Here is a 15869-nt window from a genome sequence, read left to right on the forward strand (position 1 = left end):
ATTTTTTAACCCTCCCCAAGTGATTCTAATGAGGATTTAAAAAAAAAAATAAGTTAAACCGCCCTAACAAAACAACACTACAACTGCAATATGGTTCAGGGCTGACCAACCAGAAACCTGACTGAGTCAGAGTACCTAGGTTTGAATCCAGCTGCTGGCACCTGTGTGTCACCTTAATCTTTTTAAGCTCCAGATTCTTCATCTGGTAAAACAGAGCATTATACCATAAGAACTGTTATAAGGATTAACTAAGAATGTACATTAAAGCACCGTGTAAACCAAAAAACGTTCTTAAAAATGTTAGCTATTAACACCACACTTTGAGGGCAACCCCCATGATCTGTTTTATTTTCCCCTGAAAAAGCTGTGCCACATTACTAAGCACACCACTTGATAGATGGCAGGCTGCAGAGGAGGAAAGAATCACCCAGTGCTTTATGATTACGATGACTATTTACTGTTATTTGTTTGGTTGTGCTTAACTACATTACAAGCACTATTTAATTCTCACAGGCATCCCAAGGGGCAGGTGCTCTAGCTTTGATAACAGGATCAAGAAAGTAAAACATTAAATCATACTGCCTAGGGATAAGTCAAATCATTACAGTTTATAAATCCAGAGTAAACTATGTCAATACTTTCTGAAGTCTTGGTATTCTGGGAATGTGGTAAGTGTGAAAATACAAAGACACATATAAATAATACTCCATAAAAATAAGACAGATACACACGAGGTTCATCTAACCTTTAAAATTCCAGTGTTGCTACTTTAGACAAACTCATTTGCAAAATTAAGCCTGGCAAATTTAAGTTCATTAGCAGAAAAGGCACTTTAGAAAAGAAAAGTTAAACACAGATCTTTTAGAAAGACTGCAGGTTAAAAGGCACAGACATTTACTAAAAGAAATTTTAGCAAAAAATATTTGTTTAACAAACCAACCCAATTACTTCAAAACTAATCCTAGCAACCTGTAACTTTTACATTAACACAATCATTATCAAGATAAAACTGCCTAGAATAAGTCTTTCCTAAAAATTAGGATGAAAAAATATAAATATCATCTACTGAGAGCTATCTCCTGTAAGGTTATGATCACCATTTTATAGATAAGGCTCAGAGGATAATAAAGACCATACAACTGATAAGAAATGAAGGTATAATTTGTACCCAGGTAGCCTGAGTTTCACTTACCTAACTTACTTTTTACTAGTTTTCTGAGCTGGTCATGATTACCTTAAAAAATATTGCCATTCCTATCATTTAAATAGTGTAGGTTTGGTATCAGCAAGGACACTACAGTCAATAGTATTATCTTTGTGTAATATATCCATATGGAAAATGTTGTCTTTAAGATTTGCATACTAAAAATACAGGAATTCCCAACCTAACAGTAAGCCCCAAAAAATGAAAAATTTTAGGTAAAAAACGTCTAAAAACTATTTCCTTTCTCCATAAACAGTATCACCAAAGTAAGCAACTAAATAACAGAAGTCCATGTATTAATAAATTACACAGTAGAAGAGGAAGTAAAAGTATCTCACCTGAGAAATATACTTCTTCCACAGTGGCTCATCTTCACTAATATCAAACTCATTCCAGCCATGAAAGGCTCGCCTATGACTAACTTCACATTTGTTTAGACCATTCTGAAGATCAGCCTGTTAGAGTTTATATATGAAAGTTACTGAAAATGTTAGCACAGAAAAGAAAAACACAAAAAAGCACATAACATAAAGTATGGTCATATTTATAGAAACTACAACAGTCAAAACTAGTCTATTATGAGAGCAACCTATCAGTGGTTGCCTGGGGCCAGAAGGGATACATAGAGAGGGAGGGATTAATTACAAAGGGACATGGGGGAGCTTTCTGGAGTGATAAAGATGTTCTATCTTAATGGTGGTGGTGATTACATTTGTCAAAATGCAAACTGTACACTTTAAAAAAGTACATTGTATTTTATGTAAATTGTATCTCAACAAAATTGATGATTTTAAAAAAAATGTAAACAAAAGGCAGAGTTTACCAAACCAAATTTAGGGAGAAAATAAACAACACAACCAGCCACAAGACTTACAGAAAGCATAACAGTACATTTTAATTAGCTTTTTCCTTTTCATTGTTGTTCAGCTGTTTTCTAAAATTAGTTTCTCCAAAAGAACGTTCAAGGGGCCATAAATGCCTTCCTTGTTCTCTGGGCCTATCAAAACCCTGGGGTTGGTATTAATTTTTACTCTTGGACTGTGTAATTATTTCATGCTGAAATTTTGTGCTTCCTAAATTACTCAAAAGTAAGGAAGTTAAGATGAACTTCTTCTTGGAACAGTTTATGTTCTAAAAACACTACCTACATCCTTCAGTTATTCTCTCTCATGATTTAGTATTCTAACTATTAAAGAATAAAATTATCTGTACCCCCAAAATAGTTGCCCTGACCAAAAGGTGATTATAACAGAGTCCAATAATGGAGCCCTTCAAAACAAACATATTACAAATAAGTGGTTTTAAAGCAGAGTATAAATACAATAACAACAACAACAAAACTAAAAAAGGATACCCATTTTTTAATGCTATCACTAAAATATGTGACTGTTGAAGGAAAAATAAAAAATATTATCTTTTTTATGTTTCGATAGATACTACTTTTGAAAACCAGGAAGAGCCTACATAAGCAATTATAGATTATCTGCAATTCTAAACCTATACTTAGTTTTTACTTTACCTTAGAAAACCCTTATCAAAAAAAAGATAAACTCCTACCACTACTTACGTTAATTATTTTCCTAATCCAACAAATCCTTACACAGCACTAATATAGTTCCTAGAAATGTTATTATGTTCTAGAGCTGCACTGTCCAATCAGGTAGCCACTAAGCCACCTGTAGCTATTTAAATAAATTTAAATTAAAGTCAGTTTCTCCATCACACTAGCCACATTTCAAGTCATAAAGTCATGTTTAATTCTGTCAAGTTTAACCCCATGTCAAGCTCAACAGTCCTATTCAACTTGTGGCTACTATGCTGAATGGCACAGAACAGAATATTTTCATCACTGAAGAAAATTAAATTAGACAGCACTGATTTATAGACTCTAAGTAACTGACTTTATACCATCTAGTCCCTTCCTCCCCACTAACCACTTACTTGGAGAATGCTTGCAACTTCACTCACTGGTAATTCACTTGCTTTTTTTGATGTCAATACAGGAATCATTGTCTCATTTTCACCATTAGGTATTTTTTGAAAACGTGCAACCTAGGAAGTAAAACCAAAGAAAAAATATTTGAATACAGCAAACAAGTGTAATGCAGTCTAGAGTAATAAAAATCCCAAAGTTCACAGCAACTAATTTTCCAGTTAGAAAAATATTTCAGACTAATTATGTATCTAGTCCTAATAGGAAAGACAATGTTTATACTAACCACATGCTACTTCTCAAGAAAATACATTTCAAAAACTAAGCCATCAGTGTCCAGCTAGAACACAATATTTTCACATTGAATGAAAAGCACACTATTTCTCCACCAACATAAGAGTAAAAAGTAAAACAGATGTACTATCTAGCAGATCCTGATGATTACAAATAATCATAATCCTCTAAACTCATTATGTTTAACAAGCAAGACAAAGTACAGCTAAGCTTTCTCCATTTTAACTACTCCTCTTAGTCAGTCAGCTCATAGCTGATGTACCCAGGAAAGAAAACTGGCTACTCTTACCAACGCACCATGACAACAAGTCAGACTTTAAGAGCTACTCACAAACTAGGAGAAAAACAAGAAGTAAAAGAGACCAGATAAGCAAAGGATGCACAGGTTAGTGAAGGAGGGCTGGAGGTAAGGGTGGGGAAGGCTGTGAACAAGCATAGTCACGAGATAGTAGTAATCAAGGTACCTACTTGATGCAGCTTCGTAAGTAAATATCTGTATCTACAAAAAACTGTTTAACACAATTCTAGAAATAAATCCTCAATACAGATTTGTTTTGAGTCCTAAGCTGAGATTCTTTACAGACAAAAAGTTTTGAGTGAAAACAGGAGGAGGACAAAAACTGCCCACTATTGAAACTTTCAGAGACAAAAACACTTGAATTGCCACACATCCACTCAATTAAAATAATACGAAAACTAAAATGATCATCTTACTGCCAAGATACAAGTTTTTAAGCTTTCAGGTAAGATCTTTTCAACCTTGGATAATTAACGTTTTTAGGATAAAATATTTCCCTAAAAGTTTTAAAGCATTATCTTTAAGCAAATGAAATTAAAGAAGATTCCACTACATTAGAGTGTCATTACAGAGGCCTGCACGCATAAAGGCTTTTTGCATTTACTCCAAAAAATGATAAACTGCTGAGGAAAAAAATCTTCTCTCGGTATGACTGAGTTTCTGGAACAATCAAATCATGTTTTCTAATCTTATTTATGTAAAAAGTACAGTTGGATGTCTCAATACTTTAAAACAAACAGCAGTAGTATTTTTCAACTTTTAATGAGGAGATATTGGTGAAGAAATATGAGGAAACTAGAGACAGATTACCTTTCTTTACTGCAAATTACTGAAATTATTTTATAGTACCATATTTTTACATAATTAAGAAATGTAAAAACTTAGAGGAAAGATTAGGAATTTTACAAAAGCCACACACAGGTTTTACAGACACTGAAATGCCCGTATTTCAAATCTATAAAACAAACTAAGACAGAGGAAAGACTTCACTGAACCATTCCTAAGTAAAACATTGGAGAAGATTCCCCCCAAAATGATTTAAATCTTAAAACAATGAGAATTGAAATAACTGACATGGTTATTTTATCTTGTGAGATCATAAAGCAAAATTAAGAAGAATCAAGTAAATTTGCACTGCCTGCAGTGACAAAGAGATCAATAAAATCTCTTATTTCTAAGATTCCCCAAACCTTAGCTTCTTCATATATAACCTGGAGATAATATTGCTAAACAGAGATGTTTGGGGATTAAATACACTAACACAGCGTTTGACTTACCACTAGTAAGAGCTCAAATGACAGCTATCAATACTTTTGTTCTAACGAGATCAATAAAGACTAAACAAGGTGAGTAAAGTCAGTTCATGATAATTCCCTATTAATGCTTACTTTTCTATCAATAATATATTGGAAATTGCTAACTCTAGTAGCCAGTATGCAATATGACAGCCTTACTCATAAAACGTTTCTCAAGTAATCCTTTGGTAGTTGGTACATAGATAGGGTCTACATTTGAACACACTTACATAAAACCCTTCAGGGACATTCCATGGGCTCAAAGTAGCTGTAAATCTGCAGAGTAGGAAATTTTATTATTTCATATAATAAACAATAAAACACTAAAGGGGCATCATACTCTTTAAATACATAAAGGACTGCTTTGAGATGCTCTCCAGCTGCAACCACACCTACCTCAAGTGTGTTCACAAGTGGAGGAGTACTAAGCGACAGAAAAGCAAGATGGTAAAGTCCATCCCAGAATGCCAGGCCATATTTAACTTTGTCATTCCACATGAGTACTGCGTGGAGTAGAAGGCAGCAGAAACTCAGGAATACAAGGAGATGAAGAGCAATAAGGCATGTAGGTGTTTTAATGAAGAACATGGAAGCTGCCCATTTGGAGAGAACTGTTCCAAGTCTGCCTACCCTGATGGTGGTACAAAGGAGCCAGAGACAGAAAATGGGAACATAAACAGATACAGGGCCCAAGGAAGGAACCAACTCTGGGAGCTCACTGAGGAAACAGAACAGCAGCCCCTTTGGCAACAGTGAACAAGAGTCTTTCATCTTTAAGCTAGGTAAGAGGCTGCTTAAGCTCTGTCTGCAGGTGGGGATGATGACCTGACAGTCTCTGACGATGAATGCAGCTTGTTTCATGATACGCTAGATGATTTTTACAATTTGAATACACAGCAACTTTGCATGGCGTGTGAACTGGTCTGCTGAGACTCAGATGGTGGCTGTACCCTGTAGTAGTATAGCAGTTGCCTGTTTCTCTCCTAGGCAGGCCTAATCAACTCCAGGTGCAGTCATAATAATTTTTACCCAGAGCTGGTTTTCTTAATCTCTCATCTTTCCCCAAGGAATATACTGTTTTCTCTATTTTAAAAAGTTAAAAAGGCTGGGCGCGGTGGCTCACGCCTGTAATCCCAGCACTTTGGGAGGCCGAGGTGGGCGGATCAGGAGGTCAGGAGATCGAGACCATGCTGGCTAACACAGTGAAACCCCGTCTCTACTAAAAAATGCAAAAAATTAGCCAGGCATGGTGGCGGGCACCTGTAGTCCCAGCTACTCGGGAAGCTGAGGCAGGAGAATGGTGTGAACCCGGGAGGCAGAGCTTGCAGTGAGCCAAGATCGCACCACTGCACTCCAGCCTGGGCGACAGAGCAAGACTCCATCTCAAAAAAAAAAAAAAAAAAAAAAGTTAAAAAAAATCTAGCTTTCTTGTAAAATGAATTTAACTACCAGTTAATATATGTAGGTTTGTTGTTTTACCTGTTTTCATCCAGACTCACATAGTACTTATATAGCGCTTATGAACTTTCCATATTCAGTTTTAGGACACCAGATACAAAACTAAAAACACTGGTCCTGCTTTGGGGTCCAAGAATAGAGGTGAAGGCTAAAAGAATCTGATGTGGCAAGCAGATTTCTGCTATAGACTGAAGAGGTGGGTCCTTGAGATTTCCAGTGAAATCTGTACATCTGTGTTTATGTATTTGTTTTCTACCAAGATGGTATAATTCCTATTATGTGTACTTGTTCACTGGTTTCATTGCACACAAGAAAACTACAGGGCAACCAAAACCAGGTGCAAATGTGTTGAGATGTTTAATGTGTTTCACATGATAGGAAAACTGTGAAAGAACACATATAAAGATCGCATGCATAAAATACACAGAGAGTTGGAAGGTGACGCCCAAGGGTTGACAGAGCTGGTGTGTGTGTGTGTGAGCGATAAGGTTCTCATCCCTGCATACATGTGACATTCCTAGCCTTAGTGGCAAAACTTTAATAGTTTGAGTCTAGTATGGCAGATACATTTTAAAGGATAAAGCAGTATATTGGTAGTTAGCACTACATAGCTGTGCTAGTTTTGTCTACATATTTATAGAAATGAGGATTAGCCAGAGCAGTTAAAACGATCAGGCCCACATAACATATACTGGGCCTTGGATATACTATTTTATTTTATGTTTTAGTATCACCTAGGCTTTCCAGTCCAAGTACTTTTTGAAAACCTTTGTCTCCTCATTGGAGTGGTTTTGCTATCGAGTTTTTGTTTCTTTTTGTGTTTATTTGCCTCGTTCCATGCCTAAACTTTGTAGGTAGATACACGTTATTCAAAACTATTATCTAGATGCTCAAATTAAGATGGTGGATAGGAGGCAGGACTAGCTTGTACCTCCCACTCCGACGGACACAGCAACATGTGGAGAGACTCACCTTATGAACTTTTGCTACAATACAAGAACCACCACAGGAACATGCCAGGAAAGCCAAGAGAATCCACAGATCCTTTGAAGAAACTGGATTCCCACTGCAGGTTCTCCAGGAGGCCTAAAAACTATGAGTCTGCTTGCTTTCTCAAGGGGGAAGATTGTGGTCTGGGGCAAGTTATCCGCCCTGGTAACCGGCTGCCTGGAAAAAGACTGAGTGATGTTGGGGAGGCATGATGGGAGTGAGACCAGCCTTTAAGACCGCGGGTTGCATGGAAGCAAGGTAAGGTCTGTAACTGCCAGCTTTCCCCCACTTCCCTGGTGACCTGTATGACTCAGCAGAGGCAGCCACAATCCCCCTGGGAATATAACTCCACTGCACTGGGAACCACATCCTCACCCCCTCAACAGCAGCTGCAGCAAGCCCACCCAAGGAGAAGCTGAGACACCCTTATTCCTGCCCCCACCTGGTAGTCTTTCTCTAGCTATCCTGGTAGCCAAAGACAAACGTCCATAATCTCTTGGAAACTCTATGGGCCTGTCCACTGCCTGAGACACCTGAATACTTGACCAAGTGTCTCTAGGGCAAGTTTGCATCCTCCCTATAGCACCACAGCTGATATGCTCTTGAAAGCACCACTCCCAGCTGGAGGACAACCAACACAAAACCAGCACACTAAACAAAAACACAACCAAGGACCCTCACAGAGTCTACTTCACTCCCCAGCTACCTCCACCAGAGCGAGTCCTGGTATCCACAGCTGCAAGACCTGAAAACGGATCACATCACAAGACTTTTTACAGACACTCACCAGTACTACCCTGGCACCCACCCAGTAGCTCAACTGGGTGGCTAGACTCAGGAGAACAAAAACAATCACTACAGTTTGGCTCTCAGGAAGCCCCATTCCTAGGATAAAGGGGAGAACACCACATCAAGGGAGAACCCTATTGGACAAAAGAAACTGAAAGCAGCCCTTGAATCCCAGATCTTCCCTCTGACATAAGTCTACCCAAACAAGAAGGAACCAGAAAACCAATTCTGGTAATACGACAAAACAACGTTCTTTAACACCACCAGAAGATCATACCAGCTCACCAGCAATGGATCCGAACAAAGATGAAATCTCTGAATTGCCAGAAAAAGAATTTAGAAGGCCAATTATTAAGCTAATCAAGGAGGCACCAGAGAAAGCTTTTTTTTTTTTTTTTTTTTTTTTTTTTTGAGACAGAGTCTCACTTCAGCACCCAGGCTGGAGAGCAGTGGTGCAATCTAGACTCCCTGCAACCTTCACCTCCTGGGTTCAGCTATTCTTCCACCTCAGGCTCCCACGTAGCTGGGATTACAGGCGCCCACCACCACACCTGGCTAATTTTTGTATTTTAGTAGAGACATGGTTTCATCATGTTGGCCAGGCTAGTCTTGAACTCCTGACCTCAAGCAATCCACCACCTGTGCCTCCCACAGTGCTGGGATTACAGGTGTTAGCCACCACATCTGGCCTAGAAGTAGCCATTTTTATATCAGACAAACTAGATTTTAAAGCAACAACAGTTAAAAAAAGACAAAGAAGGCCAGACGTCGTGGCTCACGCCTGTAATCCCAGCACTTCGGGAGGCCGAGGCAGATGGATCATGAGGTCAGGAGTTCAAGACTAACATGGTGAAAACCCGTCTCTACTAAAAACACAAAATATTAGCCAGGCACGGTGGCATGTGCCTGTAATCCCAGCTACTTGGGAGGCTGAGGCAGGAAAATTGCTCGAACCTGGGAGGCAGAGGTTGCAGTGAGCTGAGGTCGCACCACTGCACTCCAGCCTGGGTGACAGAGCGAGACTCCGTCTAAAAAAAAAAAAAAAGACAAAGAGGGACATTACATAATGATAAAAGGACTAGTACAACAGGAAAACATCACAATCCTAAATATATATGCACCTAACACTGGAGCTCCCAAATTTATAAAACAATTACTACTAGGCCTAAGAAATGAGACAGATGGCAACACAGTAATAGTGGGGGAACTTCAATAATCCACTGACAACACTAGACAGGTCACCAAGACAGAAAGTCAAGAAAGAAACAATGGACTTAAGACTATACCCTACAACAAATAGACTTAACAGATATTTACAGAACATTTTACCCAACAATTGCAGAATATACATTCTTTTCACCAGCAGATGGAACATTCTCCAAGACAGACCATATGATATGCCACTAAATAAGACTCAATAAATTTAAGAAAACAGAAATTATATAAAGTATCCTCTCTGACCACAGTGGAATAAAACTGGAAATTAACTCCAAGAGGAACACTCAAAACTACATAAATACATAGAAATTAAATAATCTTCTCTTGAATGATGACTTCAAGTCAATAATGAAACCAAAATGGAAATTTTAAAATTCTATGAACTGAGGGGTAAGAGTGACACAACTTATCAAAACCTCTGAGATACAGCAAAAGCTGTGCTAAGAGGAAAGGTCATAGCATTAAATGTCTACATCAAAAAGTCTGAAAGAGCACTGACAACCTAAGGTCACACCTCAAGGAACTAGAGAACAAGAACAAACCAAACCTAAGCCCAGCAGAAGAAAGTAAGTAACAAAGATCAGAGCAGAACTAAATGAAATTGAAACAAAAAATTACAAAAGATAAATGAAACAAAAAGCTGGTTCTTTAAAAAAAACAAAATCAATAGACCATTAGCAACATTAACCAAGAAAAGAAGAGACAAGATGCAAATAAGCTCAATTAGAAATGAAACGGGCGATATTACACCTGATACCACAGAAATAGAGAAGATCATTCAAGGCTACTATAAATACCTTTACATGCACAAACTAGAAAATCTAGAGGAGATGGTTAATTTCCTGGAAATATACAACCCTCCTAGATTAAATCAGGAAGAAATAGAAACTCTGAACAGACCAATAACAAGTGGTGAGGCTGAAACAGGAATGAAAAAATTGCCAAAAAAAAAAAAAAAAGTCCAGTACCAGATAGATTAATGGCTGAATTATTTCAGACATTCAAAGAAATTGGTACTACTGTTACTGAAACTATTCCTAAAGTTAAAGAGGGAATCCTCCCTAAATCATTGTATGAAGCCAGTATCACCCTAACACCAAAACCAGGGAAGAATATAACAAAAAAAGAAAATTACAGACCAATATCCTGAATAAACATAGATGCAAAACTTCCCAACAAAATACTAGCTAACTGAATCCAACAGCCTATCAAAAAGGTAATACACCATGATCCAAGTGGGTTTTATACCAGGGATGCAGGGACAATAAATGTGATACATCACATAAACAGAATTAAAAGCAAAAATCATATGCTCATCTCAATAGACACAGAAAAAGCATTTTACAAAACCCAGCACCCCTTTATGATTAAAACCCTCAGTAGTATCAGCATAGAAGGGACTTACCTCAAGGTAATAAAAGCCCTCTATGACAAACCCACAGCCAACAGTATACTGAACGGGGAAAAGTTGAAAGCATTCCGCCTCAGAACTGGAACAAGACAAGGATGGCCAATTTCACCACTTCTATTCAATGTAGTACTGTAAGTCTTAGCCAGAGCAATCAGGTAAGAGAAAGAAATAAAGGGCATCCAAATCAGTACAGGGAAAGTCAAACTGTCACTGTTCAAACATGATATGATCATATTCCCAAACTAGAAGACCCTAAGGGCTTATCAAAAGGCTCCTAGATCTGATAAATGAATTCAGCAAAGTTTCAGAATACAAAATCAATGTACACATATCAGTAGCACTGCTATTCACCAACTACCAAGCTGAAAATCAAATTTAAAAACTCCATCCCTTTTACAACAGCTGGAAAAAAAAAAAAAAAGGAATTAAATACTTAGGAATATACCTAACCAACGGGGAGAAAAGATCTCTACAAGGAAAACTAAAAAACACTGCTAAAAGAAATCATATATAACACAAACAGATGGAAACACATTCCATGCCTCATGGATGGGTAGAATCAGTATCGTGAAAAGGACCATACTGCCAAATGCAATCCACAGATTGAAAGCAATTTCCTTCAAAGTACCATCATCATTCTTCACAGAACCAAAAAACAAACAAACAAACTAACAAAAAATCCTAAATTTCATATAGAACCAAAAGAGAGCTCACACAGCCAAAGCAAGACTAAGCAAAAAGAACAAATCTGGAGGCATCACATTACCTAACTTCGAACTACATTAGAAGGTTATAGTTACCAAAACAATATGGTACTGGTATAAAAATAGGTACACAGACAAATGGAACAGAATAGAGAACCCAGAAGTAAAGCCAAATACTTACAGCCAGCTTATCTTTGACAAAACAAACAAAAACATAACATGGGGAAAGGGCACTCTATTCAACAAATGGTGCTGGGATAATTGGCAAGTTACATGTGAAGGATGAAACTAGATTCTCATCTCTCACCTTACGTAAAAACTCAAGATTAAAGGCTTACTTAAATCTAAGATCCAAAACCATAAAAACTCTAGAAGATAACATCAGAAAAACTCTTCTAGACACTGGCTTATGTAAAGACTACATGACCAAGAACATAAAAGCAGAGGCAACAAAAGCAAAAAATAAACAGATGGGACCTAATTAAACTAAAAAATCTTCTGCAGAGCAAAAGAAATGATCAGCAAACAGACAACCCTTGAGTGGGAGAAAATATTCACAAACTATGCATCCAACAAAGAACTAATATCCAAAATCTACAAGGAATTCAAACAAACCAGAAAGAAAAAAAAATCCTATCAAAAAGTGGCCAAAGGACATGAATAGACAATTCTCAAAAGAAGATATACAAATGGCCAATAAATTTATTTATTTATTTATTTATTATTTTTAAATGCTCAACATCACTAATTATCAGCGAAATGCAAATCAAAACCACAATGAGATACCACCTTACTCCTCCAAGAATGGCCATAATTTAAAATAAAAAAAATAGATGTTGGCATGGATGTGGTGAAAAGGGAACACTTTTACACTGCTGGTGATAATGTAAACTAGTGTAACCACTATGGAAAACAGTATGGATATTCTTTAAAGAACTAAAACTGGAAATACAGTTCGATCCAGCAATCCCACTACTAAGTATCTACCCAGAAGAAAATAAGTCATTGTATGAAAAAGACACTCGCAAATGCATGTTTATAGGAGTACAATTCACAACTGCAAAAATATGGAACCAGCCTAAATGTCCATCAACCAATGAGTAGACAAAGAAAATGTGGTATATATATACCATGGAATACTATTCAGTCATATGAAAGAATGCAATAATGGCATTCACAGCACCCTGTATGGAGTTGGAGACCATTATGCTAAGTGATGTAACTCAGGAATGGAAAATCAAATATCATATGTTCTTACTTATAATCGGGAGCTAAACTATGAAGGACACTAAGGCATAAGAATAATACAATGGACTTTGGGGACTCAGGTGGAACAGTGGGAGGGGGTGAGGGATAAGACTACACATTGGGAACAGTGTACCCTGCTTGGGTGACAGGTGCACCAAAATCTCAGAAATCACCACTAAAGAACTTGTCCATGTAACCAAAAACCACCTTTCCCCAAAAACTACTGAAATAAAAAATATATATAAATAAATAAAAGATTTAAGTTCAGTTTCCAGAAAAAAAGAAAAATATCTCAAATAAATGATCTAACTTTACACCTCAAGGAACCAGAAAAAAAAGAACCAAGTCTATAGCTAGGAGAAAAAAATAAAAAAGATCAGAGCAGAAATAAATAAAATAGGGGAAAAAAGCACTGAGTTAGTTTTTTGAAAAGAAACGAACTTCACAAACCCTTTGCTAGACTAAGAAAAAGAAAACTCAAATGAAATCAGAGATGAAAAAAGACTCATTACAACTGCTGCCACAGAAACAAAAAGATTCATAAGAGGCTATCAACAATCATACACTAACAAACTGGATAACCTAGAAAAATGGATAAATTCCTAAAAACATACAACCTATCAAGACTAAACCATTTTAAAAAATAAAATTTCAACAGATCTACAACTAGTATGAAAACTGAATCGGGAATCACAAACCTCTCAACACAAGAAAGCCCAAGATCCTATGGCTTCATTGGTGAATTCTACCAAGCATTTAAAGAATAACCCCAATCCTTCTTAAACACTTTCAAAAAATTGAAAAGGGTAAAACACTTCCAAATGAAAACAACAAGCCAATATCCCTGATGAAGATAAATGCAAACCCTCAAAATACTAGCAAACCAAATCCAACAATTCATTACAAGCAGCCTACACCATGACTTAGTGTGATTTATCCCTGTGATGCAATGATGACTCAACATATAAAAAATGTATTAATATGATATACAACATTAACAGAATCAAAGATAAAAATCACATGATCATCTCAATAGACGCAGAAAAGCATCTAACAAAATCAACACCCTTTCATTATAAAACTCTCCAGAAACTAGGAATAAAAGTAACATAATAAAAACTGTATATCAAAAGCCCACAGCCAACATTATATTCAATAGCAAAAAACAGAAATTTTTCCTGAAAGATCAGGAAAAAAGCAAGGATGCCCACTCCCACTACTTCAGTTCAACATAGTACTGGAAATCCTAGCCAAAGCAATTAATCAATAAATTAAATGCTTAATAAAATATATTTTAAAAATATACATCCAAATCAGAAAGTAGTAAAATTGTCCCTTTTGGGCCAGGCACAGTGGCTCATGCCTATAATCCCAGCACTTTGGGAAGCCGAGGTGGACGGATCACTCAAGGTCTGGAGCTCGAGACCAGCCTGGCCAACATGGTGAAACCCCATCTCTACTAAAAATATAAAAGTTAGCCAGGCGTGGTGGCAGGCGCCTACAATCCCAGCTACTTGGGAGGCTGAGGCAGGAGAATCACTTGAACCTGGGAGGCAGAGGTTGCAGTGATCCAAGATTGTGCCACTGCACTCCAGCCTGAGCGACTGTATGAGACTCTGTATTGGAAAAAAAAAAAAGAAAGAAAGAAAACTCTCAAGATTCCATTTTTAAGAAACTGTTAGAACTAATAAACAAATCTGAGTAAAGTAGCAGGATACAAAATCAACATACAAAATCAGTAATGTTGCTATACACTAACAAGCTATCTGAAAAGAACATTAGGAAAACAATCTCATTTACAATAGAAAAAAAATTACCTAGGAATAAACTGAGGTAAAAGGTTTGTTTATTGAAAACTACAAAACAATGATGAATGAAATTAAACAAGACACACACAAAAACAGAAACACCTACGTTTATGGATTGTTAAGACTTAATATTTTAAATGTCCATATTATCCAAAGTGATCTATAAATTCTGTGCAATCGCTATCAAAATTTCAGTGGTATTTTTATAGAAATAGAAAAACAATTTAATTGTGAAATTCATATGGAACCACAAAAGACCATAAATAGCCAAATCAATCTTGTAAAAGAACAAAGCTGGAGGCATCATATCCTGATTTCAAAATATATTAATATTACAAAGCTATCATAATCTAAACAGTATGGTACTGGCATAAAGACAGACATATAGAGCCACAAGAACACAAAAAGAGATCCTAGAAATAAGGCCACACATATATGGTCAACTGACCGTCAACAAGGATGCCAAGAATATACAATGAGGAAAGGAATGGCATCAGGAAAACTTCATATCTACATGCAAAAATCTAAAAAAAAATAAACTGGGCCCTTTTCTTAAACTGTACACAAAATCAACTAAAAATGATTTAATAAACATAAGACATGAAACTAAAACTCCTAGAAGAAAACATAGAGGAAAAACTTCGTGACACTGGTGTCAGCAATTATCTCAAGGATTTAACACCAAAAGCATAAGCAACCAAAACAAAAATAAACAGTGGGACTACATCAAACTAAAAAGCTTCTACACAGCAAAAGAAATAATCAACAGAGTAAAAAGGCAACCTATAGAATGAGAGAAAATACTTGCAAACATGTATCTGACAAGGGGCTAGCCTCCAAATATATAAAGAACTCCTATAATTCAACAGTAAAAAAAAAACACAAATAACTCAACTTAAAAATGTGCTAAGGACATCAAGAGACATTTCTCCAAAGATATACAAATGTGCAGTAAGCACATGAAAACATGCTCATCATTAACCATTAGGGAAATGCAAATCAAAACCACAACACAAATCAAAACTTACACCTGTAAGGATAACTATTATCAAAAAACCAAAACAAAACAAAACACAACTACCGTTGGTGAGGATGTGAAGAAATTGGAATCCTGTTGGTGGGAACGCAAAATGGTGCAGCCACTATGGAAAAAAGTATGAAGGTTCCTCAAAAATTTAAAAACAGAACTACTATATATTCCGGCAGTCCCCCTTTTGGG

General features: G+C 36.7%; 1 protein-coding gene across 7 annotated transcripts in view; it reads right to left on the reverse strand.

The window, feature by feature from the left end:
- The window catches only part of ATP2C1 (ATPase secretory pathway Ca2+ transporting 1), a 166398-nt gene that overhangs the window by 88283 nt on the left and 62246 nt on the right, over positions 1–15869 (reverse strand). For 6 of the 7 annotated variants that reach the window (XM_017862315.1, XM_017862309.1, XM_017862314.1 and 3 more), the window contains 2 exons: positions 3146–3256; positions 1543–1659 (listed from right to left, as the gene is read on the reverse strand). The gene's annotated coding sequence lies outside the window, so the exon portion shown is untranslated. Of the gene's footprint in view, positions 1–1542; positions 1660–3145; positions 3257–7454; positions 7675–15869 lie in introns of those variants that run through there. The other variant, XM_017862313.1, reaches the window with a different exon arrangement.

Source organism: Rhinopithecus bieti, unplaced genomic scaffold, assembly GCF_001698545.2.
Source record: "Rhinopithecus bieti isolate Rb0 unplaced genomic scaffold, ASM169854v2 scaffold_62793, whole genome shotgun sequence".
Classification (NCBI taxonomy): domain Eukaryota; kingdom Metazoa; phylum Chordata; class Mammalia; order Primates; family Cercopithecidae; genus Rhinopithecus; species Rhinopithecus bieti.